Below are 13,805 nucleotides of genomic sequence, written 5' to 3' on the forward strand. Positions count from 1 at the left end.
GGACCCAGAGGTCAAAGCATCAGAGTAAAATACGCTTAAGACAACAGTCTGCAGGGTCTCAAAATCTCAACCCACAGGCCATAGATGTTGTGTTTGATGAGGCATGTGTCTGAAAGCTTTCAGTGCAATTGCCTTGGGCAGAGCGCAAATGTAATCTCCAGCTGGCTACAGGCCCCATCATTCCCTATTGCCTTATAACAGGCCATTCACCTTTTACATTTTCTGCTGGCTCTACAGTTTGTGCCCTAATCTCCACCTCCTGTATGCAGAGAGCATGGCCTTGGTGACATTTTCCTCTATGACTTTTCAGTCATTAATGATACCTCCAGATCCACTCTGCTGACCCGCCCAGCTTTCTCAGAGTCAGTTGCGGTTCACACTCCTGCACCATCTTGCCTTCTCAATCACAGAACTCCCCTCCAAGGCAGGGCGGGGGTCACCTCACACTTGAAGAACACCTTTCCAAAGGCTTCTTTCCCATTGCTTCATACACAAAACCTTAAAAAGTGGGAGAACATCTATTTCTCCCATTTTAGAGATGGGAAAACCAAAACAAAGGACACGACTCACACTTGCTTGTGAGTGGTGGAGTCTGAGGCTGGAACCAAACCTTCCATCTCCTGACCCCAGCTCCCTTTTTGGTTCATCCTCTGCCTGGACAGGGCCCCAGGGAGGCCCAGGGCTGGGGTGAATACTGGCATTTTGGTAAAGATGCTCCTTTACTCGTACAACAGATGCTTAATGAGCACCTACTACATCCCAGGCCAAATACTAGCTATAGGAATGTAGGGGGATTAAAGAGTGAAGCATGGAGAATTCCCTGGCAGTCCCGTGGTTAGGACGCCACACTTCCACTGTAGCGGGCATGGGTTCGATCCCTGGTCAGGGAACTAAGATCCCGCAAGCTGTGACGTGCAGCCATAAAATAGACAAAAGTCATACTATACACAGTTCAAAAAAAAATAAAGAATAGAGCATCAACCCTGCCAGCAGCTGGTCGGGAGATGAGATGGGGTTTTTAACCAAAAACTCCGCTGCAAGAAAGAAAGTGACCAGCCCCTGGGAGAGAGACTGAGGGGACAGGACCGGCTGGTTGTGTTCATCTCTTAAGTCTACATGCTCAGTTGTTTTGTCTTTTCCCTAAATATCAGGGAGTTAATTAAGCTTCATGTTGACACTGGCAGTGAAGTGATTTCATTCAAAAAACATGAGAATGAGTACTCTCTGTTCTTATGGGGATAAGCTTTTTAAATTCCAGTCTCAGGTTAACTCCAGAGAATGAAGACTTAGTTAACTACGTTTCCCATTACGATTTTGCTAATATGTCCCTTCACGTGTTAGAGTTGGGAGCTGATGAATTGGTACCCAACTCCCAGGTCCCTGCTCTGAATTTGCGAGCACGCTGTTTATACGCTTGGCAAATGCTCGGCAAGCGCAGTCATGACTCGCATTCTGTCATTATTTACTTTCATTTGGGCTGCGGATGTTCTAGAACTTGCATGTATTTAAGTGCTAAATGGTCTTGTTGTACCATTAGCTTCCAGGGCTTTAAAACTGTGTTTCTTCTCATACACTGCAGTGAGCACTGTGAAAGGGCTGATGCCTGGGCAGGAAGGGGAGAAACCTCACACACAGATGGGGGCAGGGGTAGAACCTCTGTCGAAATGGTCCCCAAATGGTTCTCCTTGGATTCCCACAGGCACTGCAAACTTTGCAAGTCCAAAGTTGCTGAAGCAGAAACCTGGGGGTCCCTCCTTGGGGCCTCTGAGTGAGGGTCTTGCTGGGTACCCTCGCTGGGAGCTTGCAGGGGCATTCACAGTGTTGCATCCACCTGGAGAAAGGGGGGACCTTTTCCCAACTCCCAGAAAGCCACTGGGACGAGAGACCTGGAAGAGGCCTGAGGGTCTCCCCTTTCCTGACTTCTAGTCTGATCCATCAGCAAGTCCTCTAGATTCTGCTCCAAAATCTATCTTGAATGCACCCATCCTTCCCACCTCCACGGCCCTGGGCCCTGACCAAGCTGCCTCTCTCGTGTCTTGCCCGGTGGAGCCTCCTCACAGGTCAGTCCTCCTCACTCCACACCCCCTCCCCATCTTCATCCAGATCCACCTTTTAAAAGCACAACCATGACCAGGTTGCTCACCTGGATAAGCCCTTTCTGGGCCTTTCTTTGTGCTCAGAATGAAAGCTCAGATCATGACCATGGCCTCAGGACTGCAAAGCCAGGAGAGCTGAGCCCCGCCCCAGCTCACCTTCTGTCCCTCTACAGCTCATTTCAGATGTGAGCAGGGCACGGACGCTGCTTCCTGCAGCCTCTGCACAGGCTGCCTCCTCCTGACCTTGGCTCCTCCCTGTCTCAGGCCAAATGTCAGCTCCTGGGAGAGGTCTTCCCCGAGGACCCCACTAAGCATCCCCCTACCCGCTTCCCAGCGACTTCAGAGCCCTGGCACGTGGCTATTTCTCTGTTACCAGCTTAGGACCTCTCTCCCCAAGGACAGGGACGGGATGTGTTTCACTGAGTTCCCAGAGGTGGGTCTACTCCCTGGCCCCGAGCAGCCACTTGATAGACCCTCCATAAATGTTCCTTGAGTGAACAAAGGAATGTGAAGTGGGTCAGGATCTCAAATTTTGGTTGGTCTCACTCACAGCCTGGCACTCCAGTGTTGCCCTTTGGTAATGGTCAACCCTTGTGATTGCAGAATTGGGAGGCCCACCACTTCCTGAGCACCTCCCACGTGCCAGGCATTGTGCAAGGTGCACTGCAGATGGTGTCAAACTTGGGCAGTGGGTGTGGCTTCCACTGTATCAAAGGGGGCTGACCTTTGGAGGCATTGAACCTGCACCAGGTCACCATGGCTCATGGTTGGTGCTGCCAGGATTGGAACCCAGGTCTTTTAGACCCCTCCCCACACCCCCTCCCAGCCCACCATCTTTCTCTATACCAGGCTGGGCCAGATTTCAGCTCAGACAAATCTTTGCCCAATCCAGCTAAAAAATGGGACTCTCTTTCTGCTCTCTCAGGGACAAGGCCACCACCCAGCTGGTCTTGACCCATTCTTCTTTTTCCCTGGCAGGATATGCAGAGAGTACTTTGCCCCAGCAAGGGAGGTAGAGTCAAATGCTCCTTTAAAAAGTCTGGTTTGGTATTTGCAACTAGTTTTTTTCCCCAGTTAGTGATATATCATGACCATCTTTCCATGCCAGTAAACATAATTATACACCATCAAAAAAAAAAAAAAAAAAGTCCAGTTTCAAGATTATCTAGGGAAGATAAATGTTTCCCTTGTGCTAATTCCAGCACAGTTTATATGCTATTTTGCAACGCGGGCAAACTGTTTCCTTCTTATTTAAGCATTTAAACTCTGTTTTTTAAACTGTTATGGCATACAGATCGCCTAAGAGTAACAGATGTCTGCTTGATGGAGATGTTCCCAGGAAAAGAATTTGCTGCTTCTTGGTCTCCAGAGGAAGGATGCCTTTGCAAGTATGTGGCTTTTGGTCCACATGTCACCCCTCTTACCCTCCTAAGAAGAATGGGGGAAGAAATATAGTGCCACTGGCTGCCTTGTAAATATCTGTATTTACAGATCCTGGTGATTACAGAGGTGAGACCCTGGTCTCCCAGGAGGGCTGTCCTTTCCCCTCCTGGAGGCAGTATTTCTCTGAATTTTCTTAGGTGGTTAAGGTCATGGCCCATCTGGAGACACGAAAATGTGGGTCCACTTCTATTAAATTTTGCAGCTTTCCGCAGAATCTTAGCAGTGGAAGAATCTCTCTCAATTATATTTATTATTATTATTATTACTTTTTTACTATTGACTAGCATGAGAATTTTGATTAAGATCATGTCTCGGAGTTTGACTGCCTAAATTCTAACCCAGCTCCAACGTTTATTAGCTGTGTGATCTTGGGCAAGTCACATATCTTTCCAAGCCTAAATTTCCTCACCTGTTAGATGGGGATAACATTGACTCAATGAGATTTAATGAGATAATACATATAATGTACATAGCACAGTTCTTGGTCCATAGTGGGGGTCAATAAATATTAATGATCCAGAGTCATGTGGTCTGTTCAAGGTCACACAGGGAAGATGTAGCAGATTCCTAGTCTGGGCTAATTCCTGACTCCTTGGCTGGGGCTCTTCCTCTACGTCATTTGAGTGAACACAGGAAGAGTCCCAGGGCCAGGGAGCTGGATCTGAATACCGCTCAAATGATTGATGTAGAAAGTGAGTGGGTCTCAGAGCAGGAGAGGGTCAGCACCAGAGGACATGGAGGGCAGCTGGGGAGGGAAGGGGAGACCAGGGTGGGCCTGGGATTGGGTATCAAGGCCGGGAGGGGGCTCCGTTGCCAACCTGGAGCCAGGTTCCTAGTTCAGCCAAGTGGCCAAGTTAAAAGGCAGGAAGTCTGAGAGAGGGTCTCTGACAGAACGGGTTGGCGTCTGACCCGGGAAAAAAGCAGTGAAAACAGGGAGCTGGTGGTCTCTTCTGGAGCCCTTTTGCGTCCGAAGGAAAGGGAAGGGAATCCAGTAGATGTCCTTTGGGGAGCTGCTCGTATCCTAGGCGACTTTCCCTCGGCCTGCGAGAATGATGGTCTCCCCTGGGAGGAGCCGCCCTCGTGCTTTCCAGGATGTCCCCGACTCTGCTTCTGCGAGAAGAGGGAACCCGGCACAGGGACAGCTTTCCTGAAGTTCCCGGCTCGGGCTCACGGGGGAGCTGCTGAGCCATGGAGAGAGGGCGCAGCTGGGCTCTCTGAGGGGAGGGGCCGGCAGCGGGGGAGGACCCTACCAGGCCCTGGGCACCACACTCACCCCCGGGGAGGGGTCCCCACCCCACCAGAGGCGCCCTGCGCTGCCCCCCTCCCCAGGTCCAGTTGTGAAAGGGTCTTCGTGCTAATCACCTTCCGAGAGCCTGGGTCTGGGGATGGGGCAGCCCTGGAACTGCCAGGTCCATGCCCGCTGACCAGGGCCACCGCCCTGGCTTCTAGGTGTGAGTGGCAGGAAGGTGGGCACCCTTCCTAGCCGCCTCGGTCCCACAGCTGTTTAGGCAGGAGCACAAGGCACTTCCTGCGTTTACACTGAGGTTTTCTTTTGCCTCTTCCCCCCGGCCCCGCTCCTCCCAGCCCCCAACCTTGGCCTCTGCTGGCCCCAAAGACCCAGACAGGCCATCAGGAGAGGACTGTTTTGTTCATTTCATTCATTTCTAAAGTCACTGTTAATTTTCTTTTAAGCACTTGGAAACAATGTTTTGATGTGAGTTTATTAAAGAACTGCAGGACTTTGTACAGTAAACTGCCTGGTACAAAAGCTGCATTAACAAAGAGATCAAGAAATGACTAGCTTTGTGCACAGAGGCTTAAAGGTTTAAAATTGTTGAGATATTAAATTTCTCTCTTTCTCATCGGTGGATTTTAAAAGTATATCTCCAAACCCTCATCTTTTATCTCTGGTGTTTGTTCTGAAATGTAGTTATTTCTGAAGCCTCCAAGTAAGAGGTTAAAATTTCACTCTTTCCTCCCCAGCTCTCTGGGCTGCATTATTATTTTACGGGTAAGGGGAGGGCTTTTTTTAAAAACTGAGGAATAATTAATGTTTGGTAAATATACAAATCTCGAGTGGGCAGCTCAGTGACTGTCCACATTTGTTTACACACATGGAATCACTACCAGGTCCAGCTACAGAACAATGCCAGCATCTGGGGGACAGCTTTTAAGGGGCATCTTCTCAAGAAGCTGTGCTTTTCATCCTACCTTCTGTATTTCCTGTCTCGGTTCTCACGGATGGCGATCTCGGTACCCTGTCCCCAACTCCTTGTCCAGCTGTGTGGAGTGAGAATAAAGTGGCCCCTCCTTCATGCACAGAACTCTTTGAGACTGTCCTCTGATTTTTTTCATTAAGAAAATTAGTCACTTTGCAAAATAGTTAACAGCCAAGGTGCCATTCTGCCTTTGTACAATTTTGTGGCAAAGTTGGGAGGGATTTCAGTGGATTCATCCATATCTTTACATCCCTGCTTCTTCAGTGCTGACCAGTTGCATTGCTCAGTTTACCACTAACCCGTTACTTTATGAAAACTACTTATAGGAAGAGTTTCAAAACATTCAGAAAAGTAAAAATACGATTACAATAAAACCATTGTCTGTATTTAATCATTGTTAATAATTACCACTAATTATTATTAATAATTATTAGCCATGTTTCCTCTATATGTTCATATTTTTTTGCCAAACTATTTTAAAGAAAATTAGATGCAATGGTTCACCTAAAGTAATAACATTTATTACACTTAGTAAACTGAACAATTAATATCATCTAATACCAACTCCGTATTAAAACTTCTCAAACTACAGGACATTTTAATTTTTTAATTTTATTTATTTATTTATTTATTTATTTTTGGCTGTGTTGGGTCTTCGTTGCTGTGCGAGGGCTTTCTCTAGTTGCGGCAAGTGGGGGCCACTCTTCATCGCGGTGCGCGGGCCTCTCACTATCGCGGCCTCTCTTGTTGCGGAGCACAGGCTCCAGACGCGCAGGCTCAGTAATTGTGGCTCACGGGCCTAGTTGCTCCGCGGCATGTGGGATCTTCCCAGACTAGGGCTCGAACCCGTGTCCCCTGCATTGGCAGGCAGATTCTCAACCACTGCACCACCAGGGAAGCCCCACTAAAGGATATTTTGAAGTGTCCTTTTTTCAAACCAGAATCCAATCAAGGAGCTAGCATTGTAATGTCTCTCTGTAATTTAGATCAGTTTCCCAATCTTTTTTATTTTTTGTTTAATGGCGTTGCCTTTTTCGAAGAAACCAGGCTAAGTATAGTATAAAATGCTCCACATTTTTGACTTGTTTTATTGTTTCTTCATGGTGTCATTTAGCTTGTATTTCCTTTACTTCTGAGAATAAATTAACATTATGTATGCTGACCTTTCTCCTTAGTCCAGAGGCTCCTGAATTTTCTCAGTTCACGATGCCCTTGGAGTCTCATAAATCTTTTCAGAGTGTTCTTAGGTGAAGCAAACAAACCCCAAACTAACTGTTCCATTTATTAAACAGGTCCAAACAATTTAATAAGTATTTGTGTCCTAACAACTTCATAGTTGATTTATAAAATCACACACATACATCAAAATTTAAAGAGAGTATTTCTATTTCATTCAAAAATAACCAAAATTACTTACTAATGGAATGTGTGCACCTGTGGGCTCCAGCCAGCTTCTCAAACCTTGGAATCAGCTTGACGCCACCACCCTTAGATCCTGTCCCATAGCGATTTTCATGCGGTACTTCCTTTTTATCGCAGCAGCCACCGAAAACCCAGCTTTAGAGAGATATGGCTCCATCAGAAGGAATGTAACATGATCTAGTGTTGAAACCATGAACCATCTGGAGTTAATTCAGTGTCAGCTATCCCTGTGTTTCCCTTGAAAGTATAAGATATCCTCTGGCACTCCTGTCAGTTTGCGGTGGCCTCTGGGTGCCTCGGTGGGCAGTTTGGGAACCGCAGTATGAATCCAGCATCTGCTAACTTCAGCTGCAAGGATTACAAGCGTCCAGAAGACAAAGTGAACAAGCACAGGTTTGTCTCAACTAAATGAACAGAGAACACCACCTCCTTACCTAGAGCAGTGCTTCCTAACCTCACTATGCATCAGAAACATCTGGGAACCTTACTGCAATGAACACTCCTGAGCCCCGCCCCAGGGAAACTGACCCGGGCGGTTTCAGGTACCTGTTTAAAAAGGGAGCATCCCTGGTGGTGTAAGTAACCCAAAGACACTGTGTTAGGACAAGTCCTCTGAGGTTATCTCTGACTCAGAGTTCACTCTCAGAGAAGAAAATGGAAAAAGACAATATAAAGTTTCAGTGAACAAGGCCTGGGTCTTAATCCAGCCAATAGAGTGATTCAGTGGCCTTGTGAATGCCCCTCTCTAGAAAACCTGTTCTCTTGAATAGGTGCTGGTTGAATACATCTCATGTGACAGTCCCTGAGCTCCAGGCAGTGTGGGACCCAGAGATGAACAAGGCCAGCCCTGCCCTTGAGTTTCTCCAGCCACTGAGAGGAAAGGGACATAAATAATGTATCTCCAAGGCATGACTTAACATCAGGGTGGATTTAAACCCTGTCATTGCAGTTTTCCAGGGATATTGACTCTCCCCTCCCATTCCACACCAAAGAGGCCATTTCCCTCAATCTCAGTAGGCAAGGGGAGTTGAGGGCTCTTTTTCCATGAGAATGTCAATATTTCCTTGGTGGATTACTTAAACATCTCAATTGAAATGTTGGGAGCTGGCCTCTCTCAGCAGTCCCGGCTGCGGCCCGTGCTCTTGACTTCAGTGCTTTTCCAATTCCCTTCTCGGAAACAACTTCAGCTGTGAATCTGAGAAGAAGCCACTGGAATTCTGGTTGATCAAGTTTAAATCATTCTCCTTCAAAACTTGCCTCTCCTCAGACATTTGGGGGCATCTCCTGTACAGGAGATGTGGGAATTTCTGGGTCATTTCCTTCCTACAACCTCCCCTGAGAGCTGGGTGTGTGGGGTGGGAAGGTGTGGAGCCTGGACACAGAGGCCAGAGTACCCCTTAGGGAGGGCTTACTTGAGAAGAAGTCAGGCATCATCTGCGGAGCCTCAAGTAGGAGGAGAATGCCCCCTCCCTGGTGGCATCCAAGCAGAGGCTGGGCACCCTCCTGCGGGGCGTGGGACAGGGCCTTCAGACATCACCTGTGATTGGACTAGCTGAACCCCGAAACCTCTTTCAGCTCTGAGAGGCTGCGGGTTTATATTCTGGAAGATGCTTCTCAAGAAAGGCAGGAACTCAAATCTTCATTTTCACTCTGAGGGAAAGCAGGAAACGAGCTTAAAAGAGAGATTTAGGAGAAAAAAAAAAAATCCCCAAAGGCATAATTTGTTTTCAACATTTGCAAAAACTCTTAAGTTTGGGCCCCGGAGAGCTTTGAGGACACCATCAAAAGAAACAATCGCCTTGGCATACAAAATAAATATTAACCCCGGAGACTTCCTCTGTAACCAGCTGCCCTCAAGAATCCCACCACTGCCAACTGGATCACCACCTCACACGTAAAAAGGATTCTTTCTAGGCCAGAGAGGCTAGGTTGAGCTCCATCCTACAGAAAGGTGGGGAAGAGGGGAGAGAGGAGCACGGAGGGGTGCCAGGGCGACTGCCGGGGGTGAGGGGAGAGGGTGGGAGAGAAACAGGGATTTTAACAAGTTCCCAGAACTTGGTATTTGGATCTCCTTCAGGGTTTGGAGGAAATAAAAGGAAAACACATTGGATTGTGCCTCGTCAACCGTGCAGCTGCTCTGAGACTGGAGCGTGTATGTTCTGGGTTACTATATTAACCCTCGTTCTTAATGAAGGGAGGCCAGAAGGATTGCCGCTGTGGAAGAGTTAATGCTCAGTGTTGCAGGGTGATTTGCCACTCTGGCTTCCTTAAACAACAGTCCCTATCCTATAGATCCCAAAGCACTCACTCTTCCAAGTGATCTCCTTTGAGCCTCACCAGAAGTCTAGAGGTAAAACGCTGGTATCAATATGCCCATTAAGCAGATGGGAAAAGTAAGACTCAGAGGCATGTGACAGCCGCATGAAGAACACGGGCGTATTCAAGCTTAATTTTTCTGACTGTGAATCTGGCGCTTTGCCCCCTGCCTGTCCCGTGAACCCCAGTCTCTCTGACCATCTGAACTTTGGCTTGAGGAGTCATCAAGTCAGTTTGGCTTCACTGTCCCCAAAGCAACTCTCAAGTAACTTTGGAACACTGGCTGAGTTGTCATTCTGGTTTTTTTCCCCTGCCTTTCTTTGCCTTTTGTAGGCACTTTTTAAAAACCCATTGAATTGTTTGTGAAAATGAGTGACAGTACATTTGCCAAAGCATCATGTGGGTGGCGGCATTCTGCTGTCTTCTGCACACACAAAGGAAGGATGCCACTAATTACATCTCTCCCGCCTGGATGTGCCTTATCTGCCCCTCAGCACGGTCCCTATTTATGGTGTTCCCGGCTCAGAAGTGAGAGGAAGGAGGGCGAGGGAGCCTGGGCTTTATTCTCGCTATGCTGTTTACATAGAGCCAAGCAAGGGCGCTGTTGAAGTTTGTATTTCCATTTTGTTGTTGTTGTTGGGAGGCGGGGTAGGAAAGGAGGAACACGGGGTGTTTCTTGGAAGCAAATTGGGTGGGGGAAGGCGACATACATTGCAACTGAGAAATGAAACCTTCTATGGTTTAACTTGCAGCAAGTTCAAAGGATGTGTTAGGGAAAATTGCAGGTGCTGGTTCTGTGGTATTTGGAGTTTAGATGAAAAAGAAAAGCAAACAAACTGCTGGGCAGCTCATCTCAAGAAGAGACTGGCTTGAAGGTCACCCCTTCCAGCAGGAACCGTCCTTCTGTGGGTCCCAGAGGAGGCAAGGGCAGTGGAAGGGGGCAGAGGGAGCAGAAAGAGGGACAATAAAATATATTTTTTGAGACAACCTCATTCACCCAGCTTTCTTTATGGAAATGGGGTGGGGGGAACAGATCAGGCATCTCACTGGAAGATTTTAAGAGATGCCACAGAAGGGAAGAATTTTCTGATGTTCCAGTTTTGCTCAAGTTCAAGCTGTAGAAACCGCAGAGTTTCTTCAGAGGTGAAACCAGTTCACTGGACTGGTTTTTTTCTTTAACTGTAGAAAAAACAGGTTCCAAGATGCTACTCACTGTGCAAAACTTTATCACAGAGGTCTAGAGAGGGAAGGGGCTGGCTGATCTCTTGATTCCTTCGTTTCAGATGTTGAGAAGCAGAAATCATCTGATCTCTCCCTGGGTTTCCACCCAGCCCCCTCTTCCACTCCTCACCCACGTCTCCCCCTGCCTCTGTCTCCCCTCGCCGTCCCCCCCCGTAGAGGCCGGCAGAAAGCATGGGACCCTGATGCCCATTCCCACATCCTTTCCACCTCACCCTTGGGTCTTTATAGATTTCAATTTCACGCACACCTTGTTTAAGGCTTCCCCTTAAACAGATTTGTCTCTGAAGTGTTTTCCTAAAAAAATGAGCCCCCTTGGCTCAGGCTGCCACACCCTCAGCCCACTGGTTCTCCTTCCTACCGCTGAGCTGGAGGCTTTGCATTGTGTGCCCTCTGCAGCGGCCTCCCTTTCTATGTCGTGGCTGTCAGGGGTCAAGGATCCGGTGGGGCAGGAATGGAAGCATGAAGGATCCTTGTGCCGATGGGTGTGCCCTGTAAGTTGACAGCATCCATGTCACCGTCCTGGTTGTGGTGCTGTACTAGAGTTTTGTAAGATGTCACTGCTGGGGGAAGCTGGATGAAGGGTACATGGGGTCTCTCTCTCTCTCTCTCTCTATTATTTACCACTGTGTATGAATCTACTGTTCTCTCAAAATAAAAGACTTCACTTAAAAAAAGAAACAAAACAAAGCAAAACAACCCCCCCCCCCCACATCTCCATATTACAGTCAATTATGGGAAAATACTTCCAACAATGTACATTTTTGAGAAAGGTTGTTTTCATCTTGTAGCTAGGAGGGCCCACACTGGGCCTTGTCAAAAGGCTGACCAGCCCACAGGCCATACAGGCAGACAAGTTTGGCTCTAGGTCAGTGGTTCTGACACATAGAGCACATCAGAATGACGCAGGGCACTTGTTAAAACAGATTCCCAAGTCCTCCTCCTAGAGTCCCTGTTCTGGGTCCAGGGATCTGCATTTTAACATGTGCCCCAGGAGCATCAGATGGAAACTGATCACTCATTCGCAGTTCACTGGTTCCGTTCATTACCCAGAGCGGGTGCTTACATGTGCTTGAGTACCTGTACGGGAAGTGCTCACAGGATGTTTGTTTCTAGATTTTTTCTTTAAAAAATAAACACACACACCTGGGGTTCAGTTGTTTCAGAGGATGTCCCATGATTCTTTTTATGGTCATGATCAATAGCTAATATTAATCAAGGCCTCGCTGCAGACCAGGTACTAGGCTAAGCACATATGTATATTAGCATTTTAAATTCTACCACAACCCTGTGGATAAAGACACAGTGGCACAGAGAGTTTAAGGAACGTGTCCAGTGTATTGCAGCCTGGATATGGTGGGCTCACCTGTAAGACAATTCTCTCTAAATGCTATGGTCAGAATGTTTGTGTTCTCCCGGCTCTCAAATCCATATGTTGAAATCCTAATCCCCAAGGGGGATGGTATTAGGAGGTGGGGGCCTTCCGGAGGTGATTAGGTCATGAAGGTGGGGCCCTCATCAATAATTAGTGCCCTTATGCAAGAGACCAGAGAGAACCTGAGCCCCTTCTGCCATGTGATAACAGTGAGATGTCAGTAATCTGTAACCAGAAGAAGGCTGCTGGCAGACTGATCTTGGATTTCCAGCCTCTAGAAATGTGAGAAATAAATGTTTGTTGTTGTTGTTTTTAAAAATTTATTTATTTTATTTATTTTTGGCTGTGTTGGGTCTTCACTGCTGCGTGTGGGCTTTCTCTAGTTGCGTCAGGTGGGGGCTGCTCTTCGTTGTGGTGCGCGGTCTTCTTATTGCGGTGGCTTCTCTTTGTTGTGGAGCGTGGGCTCTAGGTGCGTGGGCTTCAGTAGTTGCGGCGTGCAGGTTCAGCAGGTGTGGCTCATGGGCTTGGTTGTTTCATGGTATGTGGGATCTTCCCGGATCAGGGCTCGAACCCGTGTCCCCTGCATTGGCAGGTGGATTCTTAACCACTGCACCACCAGGGAAGCCCAGTGTTTGTTGTTTATAAACCACCCAGTCTATGGTGTTTTGTTATAGCAGCCTAAACGGACCAAGACACCAAACCACAGAGCTCCACTCCCCCGAGCATGGCACCAAATGCCCATTGGCATAGCACTGGGTCTGCTGCAAAGGATCTGGGCTTGGGGGTAGGGCCCTGGGTTCCAGTTCTTGCTCTAACACAGCCAGCCATTGAGCATCAATCCAATCCCATTTGCTAAGCCTCTTAGGCTAGATCACATTTCCGCAAACTTTAGTCCTCTGTGTACCACCTTCATAATGCACCTCATAATACTGAAGAGTTCACTCACTTGTCAAGTGTACTTATTTTTTTTTTTTTTTTTTAAATTTAAGATGTGCATACCTTTTTTTTACTTTTATAGCTACTTTATTTATTTATTTATTTATTTTTTTGGGCTGTGTTGGGTCTTCGGTTCATGCGAGGGCTTTCTCTAGTTGCGGCAAGTGGGGGCCACTCTTCATCGCGGTGCGGGGACCGCTCTTCATCGCGGTGCGCGGGCCTTTCACTATCGCGGCCCCTCCCGTTGCGGGGCACAGGCTCCAGACGCGCAGGCTCAGTAGTTGTGGCTCACGGGCCCAGCTGCTCCGTGGCATGTGGGATCTTCCCAGACCAGGGCTCGAACCCGTGTCCCCTGCATTAGCAGGCAGATTCTCAACCACTGCGCCACCAGGGAAGCCCCTCAAGTGTACTTATTTTTAAAAATTAAATTAAATCACTGCTATAAGTGGCCAATCAGTGTCAAATGTCCTAGAAGACAATGTACAGTTGTTGGAAACATGACATGATTAGCTCTGACTCAGGTTCTTTTGCCTTCAAGTCTCTAAGCCTGAGGTCTTCTCTCTTTTCTAAAAAGGAGAGAAGGTCGAGACAGAGTGATGTCAGCACTAAACCTGGGTGTTATGGGCTGAACTGTGTCCCCTTGAAATGCATGTGTTGAAATCCCAAGAGGTGATTAAGTTAAAATGAGGCCATTAGGGGGAACCCTAGTCCAATCTGACTGGTGTTTTTTTTTAAAAGAGGAGATTAGAATGCAGGAGT

This window comes from Balaenoptera ricei, chromosome 16 (assembly GCF_028023285.1).
Source record: "Balaenoptera ricei isolate mBalRic1 chromosome 16, mBalRic1.hap2, whole genome shotgun sequence".
Lineage (NCBI taxonomy): Eukaryota > Metazoa > Chordata > Mammalia > Artiodactyla > Balaenopteridae > Balaenoptera > Balaenoptera ricei.